This window comes from Saccostrea cucullata, unplaced genomic scaffold (assembly GCF_032062105.1).
Source record: "Saccostrea cucullata isolate Sc308-1 unplaced genomic scaffold, CSIRO_AGI_Scuc_v1 ctg16501, whole genome shotgun sequence".
In the NCBI taxonomy this organism is placed as follows: Eukaryota; Metazoa; Mollusca; class Bivalvia; order Ostreida; family Ostreidae; genus Saccostrea; species Saccostrea cuccullata.
The window spans coordinates 1-12758 of record NW_026941025.1 but is presented as its reverse complement, the minus strand read 5'-3'; the positions used below and the strand labels follow the sequence as shown (position 1 = coordinate 12758).

Sequence of the window (12758 nt, the reverse complement as noted above, 5' to 3'; positions counted from 1 at the left end):
TTTAACGTCACCCGCGCGCGTAGGTTTATGAGAAATTCGTCTTTGAAAAAAACAAACAATTCGGAATTCCGTATGTCCGTTCCGGTTTGGTTCTTCAATTAGCGACTGAATTCTGCTTCCCGTAGTGACAGAAATAGCCGCAGTTAACATGGTTAAGGCAGTTGGTTAATGAAAACTAGAGAATTAAAGACTTTGGGACCATAAATGTAAGTAAAAAATAGATTATTTTATGATTATATTAATGACAAAGTCTTGTTTGTTGATTTTTTTCTGTCAGTCTTCGAATCATATGTACAGACTGACAGTGACAGACTCGGTGCGTGATATTCTATTGGCTGAACTTTTCATTGTATTTTGGAGAGAATCGAAAAAAAAATTTTACTGAGTGGAAACTGTGTCAAAAACCAAGATTTATATACAGTGAAAAGCATCATTTAAATCTTACTAATATGTTTCTTATTAAAAATATTTCTGTAAAAATCGAAAGGAACAGTAATGAGTAAAGTAATTGATTTCTTCATAATTTATGTACCTACAAATAGCTACAATTTTTGGGAAAGATAATATACTTGTCATAACCATTTGAACAGGGAGAAGCTTACCGAAGATAAGGCCTTTCAAGTGAAGGAGAGTAAGGAAAGTGGTTGGGGTATTCCAAGATGTGAAGAATCCTGTCTTTTGTGTGGAATTCAAGGTATTAAAGATAATCTAACAGCTATCAGTATGGTCCAAATATTAGTATTCACACTTTCAAAACTTAATGCTAGTAGATCTAGTACTAAGAAAAAATACGACATAATTCAATTTGAGGATATTTCAACATGTACACTTTTAAATATTGTCTTCAATAATTTTGATTGTAGATATTGATCAACTTTTCCCACAAGAAGAAGCATTTGCCTCCAGGGTACCATGGACGTGTGGCAATATAAATCCAAAGGACAACTGAGGCCTAGTTAAAAGCCACTTTCCTGCACATTCAGTCTTAGACTACATTGTTTGCTAACAATAGGACTCAAACTGATTTACATACTAAGGAAAAACTCTGCTAGGGAAATTAATCTTAGGTGTCATATCAATTAAATGCTCTTATTACTTAATTGTAATGTTTTTAATGTACTGAAGAGGTTAATTTGAATAAATTCACAATTGTTTGAAAATTTTGTTTGTTTATTTTTTTCCTCCCTCCCTCGTAGGTTTTGAACTTTAGATGTGACGTTAAACGTAGAATTAACTTTAAACAGCCTAATCTAAATAATGAAAATAATCTGAGCTCTGAGCCAGTAAAGCAATGGTCATATTTAGCATCCAATTAGTATCAGAGTCAACATCCTAAGATACACGATAAAGAATTAGATAAGTTTGGAACCAATCTAATAATGAAAATAATCTGTGTCAGCTCTGAACAAGTAGGTCATTAATGCAGCATCAAAAGTAAGCATCGGATTCAGCATCCTAAGATACATGATAAAGAACTAGATCAGTTTGAAACCAATCTAATAATGAAAATAATCTGAGTCAATAAATCAAGACATGTAGGTCAGATACAGCATCAGAGGAAGCATGCCCGTACGAAATTTAAGTCACGTATTTTCAAAAAAATCCAGGCGTATTTTAATCTAAAAATCCTTGTGAAAATCTCTATTGAAATGAATATATAAAACCAGGCGTATAATGTAAAATACGGGCGTACACGAGGCGTAATCCTCCCGTATTTTTGGCCGAAATATGCAAATGAGTACGCCTGGAAATTTTAATAATAGAATTACGCCTAGATTTCAAGCATACCCTTAAAAATACGCCTGCAAAATAAATACGCCCGTATTAAAGAATACGCCCGTACAAAAAAAATACGCCTGTACAAAAAATACGCCTGCTTTAAATAGATTTGAATTAATAAATATTAATTATATTACTGCAATGGGAGCTACAACTATAGCATGAATATAAATGTACAATCAACTTTAGTACAAAGATTTTTGACTATATACTAAAAAAGATTAGACAAATTAAGCTTAGCATACATCACGTTTATTTTCTGAATATTTTTCAGTGTGATAAAATGTGAATGAGATTCAAATAAAGGATTGTCAATAAAATTTAAAAATTCATAATCTTACATTTACTATTTCAAAGCACAGTTACATGTTAGAATTAACCATTTCACAGCATTTTAACATCCAAGGCTGAGTTTTATAGTAAAACAGTTGAAACATTCCAGTAATCACAGTGAATCACAGTTTTGAGAATCATGCCGAGTACTCCTGTCATTCTTTTTACTCTTAAATTGGCATAAAAAGATGCAAATCACAAGCGATTCTGTCATTCACGTTTCACATCACATTCCCCAATCACATTTTCATAGATTGAAATATTCACAAAAAGAAGTTTGAATGTTTTATAACTGGCATTGCAAACAGTCATCTTCTTCCTGATGCAATCTTCCAATGGCTGCAGTTCACTGGCAATTGCAATTATGGAAAGCTATAATGCTGCTGGTCAACTCTTAATTATTGCAATATCTTTTCTCCTCCTCTTATGACCATTTCATCATTCAATCAATTTTCCAACTGTGATAAGGATTTAGATGTAAATCATTTTCTGGAAAAAGAAAAACACTAGAAAATAATTTATGTAATTCAAAATACTACTGACCCACTTTTCAATCATTAACATCTGGCTCTGCAAATCAAAAGCAAATTCAGCTGTCTTTTATTTTCATAGATAAAAAGTTTCAATGTTAAGCTATGTTTTCAAAATAATTACCTCTTCTACACCAGCTGTGCTTTGTTGTGGCTTTCTCTAATCTCATTGTTCTTGGCATGACCTGCCTGGTTGTTTAAAATTGGCGCAAATACTTGGATGCAGATGCTGTTGTTTACAACCCCCTAGTTAGCTAAACAGTTTTATGATTTCTGGAAGTTCTACTCAGTACAATTTGTAAATTGAAGAAAAAATGCTGTTTTGTTTACACAACATAAAAATAAAATTCCATCAATGTATAAACAAGGTATATTCACTATATGAATTCACTTATTTTAAAGATAATTAGGGTGGGAAATAGAACTGCTGTACACAAACCGGATGTAAATTGATAAGCCGTTCTTAGAAAGGTTTACAACATCACAGATAAGTCGTCCCTAAACATGCTCAACACATCTGTAAGTAATTAGCACAATCCCAGCAGGTTAGGCTAGGGAAGTGAAAGTTGATGGTAATGTAATAGTATCTGAATATACCAAATATAAAGCATTTTATAAGAAAAACATTTAAATGATGTAATAACATGTATGTTTATAGCCTGACTAAACAAATCATGAAGTTCAAAGAATATACTATTTACTTTACAGTTATAGAAATCATTTGTGTTAAGAAAAATAATATCAATTTTTTTAAAAAAATGGGAATGACAAAATTTCAGGTCCATGGGACAAAGTTCTAAAAAAAAAAATCAATTTAATTTATGAAAAATAATTGCTTTGAATAATATTTAATATAATTACAAACTAAATGCAATATTGTAATGTATATAATCATGCAATATTTTGTTTTTTATTTCAGTTATATAATATCATAAAAATGTTTCTTATGTAACTCAATACTTTTTATAAAAGAGAATGAGTTGACTAAGTTTTTTTGGCTAAGTTGAAAAATCCACCAGAATTTTCAAAAATACGCCTTTTGAAATTTTCTAAGTTTTAAATTCCTTGTGCCAAAGAGACTAAGTAGAAAATACGCCCGGATTTAGAAATTACGCCTGGAAAAAAGGAGACGTATTTCTGGCAAAAATATGTGTACGCCTGAAAATGAACCGTATTTTTAAGAATATGTCTCTTGTACGCCAGGATTTGCAAAAAATCCAGGCGTAATACGTCTCTGAATTTCGTACGGGTCAATAGAAGCATCAAGTTTGGTTTGATCATTGCTTGTGAGAAGCTGAGGATAAATCAAAATTTAAGTTCATTAAACAAAGTCACTAAAGCATGAAAAAACAGTTCATATATGCATTAGCAAAGACATGCATCAAATGAACGATTGGTATGGACTCAGGCTGAGACAAACAGACACAGACACAGTGATTATAATTTTACACATCAATACATTTATAAAAGTGTTGAACATTATGGAAATTTTCTGAATTGATCATTACTTATAATCAGCAGATTTAAATTGATAAAGCATACGAAGCGTCAGAATTCGTGGAAAATTCGTGGTGAGCGAGCGCAATGCGGTGAGCAAATTGAAGGTACGAATTGTGTCCATTTTATTTTTGGAAAATAGGAACAAAACAACTTGTAAAAAAATATTCATTATACAAAGTACACACACTAAATTTCATTTTCTCCACGATGGAATTCATAAAATTAAATCCTAATAAAAAATTTGAATCGATAAGCGTATGTCAATGGTCTTAGCTACTAATTAATTATTAGCGACAATCTTTACATAAATAATCATAACTCAGTACAAAATACATCAACCACAAACTATCAAATATTAACTCTCAAAGAAGGAACTTGTACTTGAATCAAAAGTGAAAAGAAATGGGCCCCCACCTGCAAACATTAACATTTAGAATTATTTAACTTTTACAGTAATCTTACTTATAATCAAAAGATTCTACAAGGGAAATTTAATTATGAAATTTATTTTCTGAAATTTATTATTGATGTCTTAAACTTATTTACACAAAGAATTCCATTAAATTACAGATAACAGTAAAGAGAGGGAAACTGAAACCTGTCTATATTTAAACAATGACAAAATACTTATAATTACTTAAATCTTACAAAAATAAATAATTAATGAAATAATCTCAGTTAAACAATAAGCTTCAAATGTGAACTGAACCTTGGGGATAAGAAAACTTTATAAGCTATAAATTATATATGGAAAATATAATGAAGAAATTAAACTGAGTAAAAATTAGAATTTTAGATTTAAATAATTTATAATTCTAAGATTTTAATTACTCTCATGAATGCACATGGCTAAATAACGGTGTGTGCATGAGTTAAGATATTTAGCCACTAGCCTTCATGAGCAATTCGCGTTAGAGAAAAGGGGCCTTATTTTTATCTTAATTAATTATAGATATCAAATCTAAAAATTTTATGAAGAACTGAAATAAGGAGAGGAAAAATCAGAATATCCCATGCATTTAAGAAATATGAAATTTTCATCTAATTTTAACAATTACAAGATCACAAGTCCTACTTAATAAACCAACAAAATACTTAGATTAACAGGGGATATACATAAAATGAATATACAGTACAAAATAACATAAATTACAAAACGTCCACACAAAAAAAAAAAACTGAACCCATCATGCACACACAGGAAGTAATGAAAAAAGGAAAGAACATTCTTTGAAATGAGAACAGATTTTACCTCTTTATAATATTTAAAGAATTTGAATTTAACTTTTAAGAAAATTAGAATAATTTTAATAACTTTACCATCTGAAAAATAACCCTATTTATCAATGAAAATAAGAAAGGGGGGCTTAATCTTAAAATCAATATAAGCTTTGATATTTACTTTTATCTTTCAAGCAATTTTAAATAATTTTAATTATTATTAACTTTATGTTTACCCTCTGAAATATTGAAATTAATGGGAAGTTAACACTATTTATCAACTATTTAACAAGAAAGAGGGGAGACTTAGTTTGAAATGAATATAAGCGTTAATATTTACTTTTATCGTTTAAGAAAATTTAAATAATTTTAATTACATTATTTTTAAATTACCATTTGAGAAATTTAAATTAATGGAAATTTAACGTACCTATTTATCGATGAAAACAAGAAAAAGGGGAGACTTAGTCTTGAAATGAATATAAGTTTTAATATTTACTTTTTGTTATGTCTTAATTTAAAGGAAAATTTCAAACTAATCACTGGTTACTGTAGTTTTTAGTGAAAATCAAGCTTATCACTTAAATATATTTGCTTAAGTAATTGAAAGTTTAATTTAAACCTAGTAACTCGAACAGTTGAATTTTTAGTTGCAGAAAAATTTAAACTTAATCACAAGTTGTTGTAATTTAGGAAAATTCATAAGTTGATTAACCTCTCGTTTAATGTTTATTTTGTTTTCAGTTTTATTTTTAGATTTGTTTATATTTTTACGTAAGTTTTAGATTTTATTCAAATTAAAATTCAGAGAGAAATGAAGCCCTCGGCCCTATTTATATAATATTACTAAATTAAACCTTAACATTTACTCTTAATTACTCTCTTGAATAACGACATCTAAATAACGGTGTGTGCTTGCATTGAGATATTTAGATGAAGTATCCATGAGAACATAAGGACAAATTTATTTAACTTTTTTAAACTCCTACTTAAATAATATGGTTTTAACATTAGAAAATTGTAAAACGTGTTTATATTTATGTTATTTACAAAATTCAGATTTACTTATTCCTTAATTATTATATGTACTGAGATTCCTAGATGCAAATTACAATATGACTTAATTAATTAACTAACAGTATTAATTAATTTTATTCAAGTTTTATCCTTTAGAAATTAAACTGAAAGGGGATGAATGTTTACATTTATAGTAACAAAATTTAGGAAATTTACACAAGAAACTTATAGAAAAGGGGGGATTTAAATTAGAGAAGAGAAAATAGGGAAAATAATACCACCTACTAAAGTGGCCTCCACATTCCTAAACAAATGCCACACCAACCCTTCTCCTAACGCTGCAAAGCCTCGCCTCAGAGGGTCCCTCATAGGTGATGGCTGCCTCACAGGTGATGGCTGCTCAAGAGGGATCTCTGCCACTGGTGACCCGACGCTAGAAAGCCGAGGATGACCCACAACAACCTGGGGAGAAGGCAGTTCCACCTCCTCAGTCTGTCCAGCCTCCTCCTCAACTAGAACCTGAGCAGGCTGAGGTGATGGCAGTGCCATCTCCACAGTCTGGTCAAATTCTGGCCAAGGAAGGGCTATGACAGGCTCAGGAGACGGCAGACACTCTTCCTCAAGCTGAACAAGCTCTACCTCTGGATTGGCCATCACAGGTTGAGGAGATGACACAATCACCTCTTCAGCCTGCCTTAGCCTCTCCACAGGCAGCTCCTGTAGAGGCTCAGGAAGAGGCAGCACTGCCACCTTCTCAGGCTGCTGAGGAACATCATCAGCTTTCAACATCCGCTTCACCCTGGACCTTCGCACCTAAAAGAAAAAAAAAAGATCTCATCAAAACCTACAATAGAAATGATATTTTTGAGATTTTGATTACATTTTCTGGATGAGTAACTACCAGGTAGTTTTAAGTTTTCAGATTAGTCCATTCCAAAGTAACTGCAAGCCTTATTAGACCAAAATTGCCCAAATGTTGCATCTAGGGTGTAGAGAATCTAGATCTCACAAATATCCAATGCGCCACAAAAGACATTTTTAAAATAAATAATGTCTTTCTAAAGTCATGCAATACAATATGTATTTAATTTTGAAAAAAAGACATAAAATCTAGATCTGAGAGATATTTAGAAGTGTGAAAATGGTGCAATCAGGTTGTCTTGTTTTCTGTAACATAGTTAGTCAAGTAATTCTCCCTATATTTTAGGACCTGCACAATAAAAATATTCCTTGATTCTCATCCCCTGCCACCCCAATTTATTTTGACAGCTGAAAAGACTGATCAGTTATTGCTGTAATGTATATTAAACAAGGGTCATCAGTTGTGAAAGATTGGTGATGATGTGAAGTAAGAGATAAATGGACCTCGACTATGACTTTATTTTATTCGGGTATTATAGATAAATCTACACCGATTGACCAGGTGAATAAAAAATATGCTAAAATGGAAAAATATAAAATAAAATCCGTCTGCTTGCCTTGATTTAAAAAAAAATTGGATGAGAATCTAGGAATTTTTTATTATGGCCTAATCGGACATACATGTACACCATTCTTCAAAGTACACAATTCATTTTCCCTTAATTAATGTGTCTATAAGTTTTTCTAAAAACCCTCATACATTACACAAATTCTGTTATTCAGTTGAACTTGAATGACATTATCTACAGTAGGTGAATAGTAAAGGGAGACAACTTCTCTCAGTAGAATACAAATAGGGTCCTGCCATCAAGCAAGAGATGTACCACTTCACTAAGTGGTCTAAAATTCGTATAGTACAGTCAAAAGAGAGTGTAATTATAACAAAATTCTATCTTTCTATAAAAAGTTTAATTTTTTCAGAGAGGGAGATGTAAATCAAAGAACAGTCTTATCCCAGCCCCTCCTTTTCTCCTTTCTTTCTTATAAAATTTGTTACAAGTGAATCTTTTATGACTTACAGGAAAGTCCACGACGTAGTCGGCGAACCAACGGGGGCGCTGTCGAACTCGTGTAGATCGTCTAGGTTCCATTCTATAATAATAAAAAAACTTTATACCAAATCAAGGTTAACTTCCTTGAATTTTAATATACAGTAAAACAATTAACCATTACCTTATAAAACTACTGTATAAGTGGAAATCTTAGTGAGACACAAATTTAGCAATTTTGTCCTTAAAAATTGGTATTTTACGAAATTATGAGGGTCATATTTTTAGCGCGATGTAATAATATTAGTGATTTAAAAAAAAAAATCACTAAAGAAGCTATTACAATTTAAGCACAATCAATTTTTAGCGATATTTAAGTTTAGAGATCTTTACAGGCACCCTCCCTAATAATGCCAAAATTGAATCATTAAAAATTCTACTTCGTTAATTACAATGAATTGATGTTTACAAGTTCTTATTACCTACTGCTTTTTTTTTCAACTTAAAGGCTACAATGAATTACATTTATAATGAATCTGCCTTGGTACTTCGCTTCATTATAAGCCTGTCTAATACCACATGTATATATATATTGCTACATCAAACTTATATACACTAGCTAAGTTTTACCCTTGACTCTACAATTTTAGTGAAAGAACACTAAAATTGTAGAGTCAAGGGTAAAACAAGGGTACATCCCACTAATTATTTTTAGAATCAGTAGGAGAAGAAAGTAGTGCAGAAAAAATTACAAGTTCCTTAATTTGCAGACTTGCATAAAAAAAAAATTGGGCAGATATACTAAACTGAGCCTCACACTTGTTGATAAGGAGTATCTTTCCTACCAATAAAGCTTGGAAAATGTAATTTATCAAGAAGATCAGCCGAATTATTTTGTGTATTATAACGCGCCAGTTAGAATTCTGAAATTCCCCTACTTTCACTTTCATTTTTAGATGTTCCCGCAGACAGACGCATTTTGCCGGAAAACGAATCTGACATGCCACCTCGAGATTTTAACCAAGGAAAGACAAGTTGATGTGCTTTGATTTGAGGGGTCACTCACTTCTGAACGAAAATTAGGGACATCGCTGTGAGAAGAAACGTTAACATTGTCGCCTATGGAAAAACAATTAGTGGACTGTACCCATATTAGGAAGCCTATAAGTAAGTGAAAGATGTCATAAATCTTAATTTATTTCAAAGTTGGTGTTTTCTATTATTTTCAATTGTTCAAATTTATGAAAAAAACTATTCTTATATTGTTGATTCACATTTTTAAACAAATTGTTTCATAAATAAAGTGTCTATCCCCCCCCCCCCCCCGGAACAGTCAACATGCTCATACATATGTATCACCCATTGTTTACACATGTATCATGTAGATTAAATGTATCGATTTATAAAATTTATTTATTCAGAATCATAAATATATAATTTGATTAAGAAGCAATTATGTAGAAGTACATGCTCCACTGTGGTTTATTTTCAATACACAAAAATTCACAAATGTGTTCGGGATCGGTATTCAATCGGGGTCAAGGTCGAAGTGAAAGTAGACTTAGCAGAAAGTTGTCAAAACTATTCAGTGCAGTGTTTATCAGTATATAGGTGATGGGCATTGTATTTTACACAGGAGACAAGAGGTATACCTTAGTACAATATTTGTAAATAACAATTTAATGTTTTTGGAACATGTCGATGATCGGCACGTCACATACATGACATACATCATTCCAGATCAGTTGCGCGGTGAAGCTGGTTACAGTTGTCTGGGAGTTAAACGATGTGTGTGAAAATGCACATTAACTGGTTTTTCTCATTTTAGCAATTGCATTACATGTATTTGTTGAATGTACAATTATTGTCAGTAAAACATGATTTTTACCTATTCTGCTGAATTAATTTAATTACCTATGTGAACAGTGTGATTTCAGGTGGGAGCCAGTTAATCATTTTTTAAATTGATTAATTTCAAGTAATGGGCATAAGAGGAATATGGTAAAATTGTGTTGAATGTCTGTGTGTCTGTCTGTCTGCAAATGTGATACTGTGCCATTTATTGTATTGATTTATTTTAGGTTCATGGTGATTGGTTCAGGAAAAACATGAGGTCCATGCAGATGGTGTTTAAAACTACTGGCCAGCAAATGCACACCCATTTGAATACATCTTGAAACAGCACCAGCAAAATGTGACAGTTGGCAAAATGTGTAAGTTAAAGTTTTCTAAAAAAAAATTCATTGAAGTGGGGGATGGGGTGGGGGTGAGGAAATTTACATATTAAATAGGTGATCAGAATGTGAAAGTATTTAGCTAAAACTAATCTGTACATGCACTGCTATATACATTTTGCAGCTCATATAAATTTTCTTTTCTTAATATTTTCAAATTAATTAGATCTACATCTTTGTTTTGTAAATTATGCATTATTAAGATTACACGGATATAAGAATTGAAATTTCATGAATATTTGACAGTCAAAATTATGCGATTTGTCAGGAAATTGAAAATTTTGTCTCATTTTCCTACAAATTACAAAATGGTTACCATGGAAACAAAACAACTTTAGTGGATTATTTATTTAATCTGCAAAACCATATATTTTTATTTTTTAAAGTTAATAATAGTATATAAGCACTAATTTTGTCTTAAATAAAAAGTATGGGAAAAGTAATGATACACATGTATTGAGCTATCCATTATTATGATGTCATTGTGACGTCATAGATGAGTAAATTTGCATTGGTATAAAAATTCCTTTGAAACAAATGATGCTATATAGGATTATAAAGGCTTATAACTTTTTTATTCATAGATCAAATTTCATAAATGATACATCAATGGACAGGAAATAATCAGTACTATTTTATTTTACTACTTTCGGGGTATTTGTTAACTTCATTTTTTTGTCATTTCTGGAGAAACTATGAATTAAAGGGTGAAAAGTGGTCATATTTTGTGCGGAAATACATTAATTTTTTAAAATAAGTGAAATTGACCCAATTAAGTGCTTGATTATGATTTGACTATATGTATTTAAAGTTATGAAGGTGATTAAGAATGGTATAAATGAATTAAAAGGCTAAAATTTGACTTAAAACTTGGGTGCAGTTTTGGCTAGATTGGAGCATTTTTTAAGGATATTACACATAGAACTGTAAATGCTGTAAAATCTTAATTAATTGTTGAATTTTCATGAAACTTGGCATGATGTCTCTACTTATGCCCTAGATTGACAAACAGTGTGAAATATTGTAAAATCAAAAAAATGCTTTTCCATATTGGGTACATCCCACTAATTATTTTTAGAATCGGTAGGAGAAGAAAGTAGTGCAGAAAAAATTACAAGTTCCTTAATTTGCAGACTTGCATAAAAAAAAAAATTGGGCAGATATACTAAACTGAGCCTCACACTTGTTGATAAGGAGTATCTTTCCTACCAATAAAGCTTGGAAAATGTAATTTATCAAGAAGATCAGCCGAATTATTTTGTGTATTATAACGCGCCAGTTAGAATTCTGAAATTCCCCTACTTTCACTTTCATTTTTAGATGTTCCCGCAGACAGACGCATTTTGCCGGAAAACGAATCTGACATGCCACCTCGAGATTTTAACCAAGGAAAGACAAGTTGATGTGCTTTGATTTGAGGGGTCACTCACTTCTGAACGAAAATTAGGGACATCGCTATGAGAAGAAACGTTAACATTGTCGCCTATGGAAAAACAATTAGTGGACTGTACCCAAATACTGTATAACGGGTATTTTTTATGCACTGATTACATGTATGAGAGTATTTTAATGCTATTACTGCCATTTAGCTAAACACCTGGAGGATATAGAATTAGTACTGACAACTGTTGGTATTTTGGGGGACTTTTTAATTGATCATCAATTAGGATCAAACATTTAGTAAATATCAGTGCACAAATTATACAAGCATCATCAAATACAGGTAAATTTCAGTATCTCGACATCGGATATGTCGACAACCTAAGGATATGTCGACGTCCTTCCGCGGTCCCGGCATTATTTACTATATAAATGATTTGCGAAAACTCTGATATGTCGACCTCGGTAATGTCGACTACCCCACTTATCTCAAAGTATATTCACAGTCCCAAGAGCAAAATTTACCTGGTATATGTCGACATCGGGCAATTTTCTGCTCTACTTAACCTAACTGTTTGTCAGCTGGTCGCTCGTCATCCACGTACGACTCTGATTATCTGACGTTGTCAGAAATTCACACTTTTAGCGCACCGATGTTTTGACTACATGCTTCTGTAGAAATGTGTTTGTAGAGGAATCCCAAGCCCCCTCAGCGTCTCTGAGACGTTAATTGTTTAATGTTCAGCTTTGGTAATATCATTGATGATAAATCTTCTCGATATGCGTAAATGTAAAACCGTTTTTTTTTTTAAATGTCGAAATCTAACAAAACTTAACATTTTGTTAAAGAAAAA

The 12758-nt window shown here is 31.5% G+C and overlaps 2 long non-coding RNA genes across 2 annotated transcripts; both read left to right on the top strand.

Annotated features, from left to right (window-relative positions):
• The first annotated feature begins 171 nt into the window (after positions 1-171).
• On the top strand, positions 172-1137 carry LOC134256963 (uncharacterized). The gene is made up of 3 exons (XR_009989827.1): positions 172-206; positions 591-694; positions 864-1137. It is a non-coding gene; the product is annotated as an uncharacterized LOC134256963 (long non-coding RNA).
• Positions 1138-9247: 8110 nt separating this feature from the next.
• LOC134256964 (uncharacterized) lies at positions 9248-12035 on the top strand. Its single transcript, XR_009989828.1, has 3 exons — positions 9248-9457; positions 10372-10503; positions 11845-12035. It is a non-coding gene; the product is annotated as an uncharacterized LOC134256964 (long non-coding RNA).
• Positions 12036-12758: the final 723 nt, after the last annotated feature.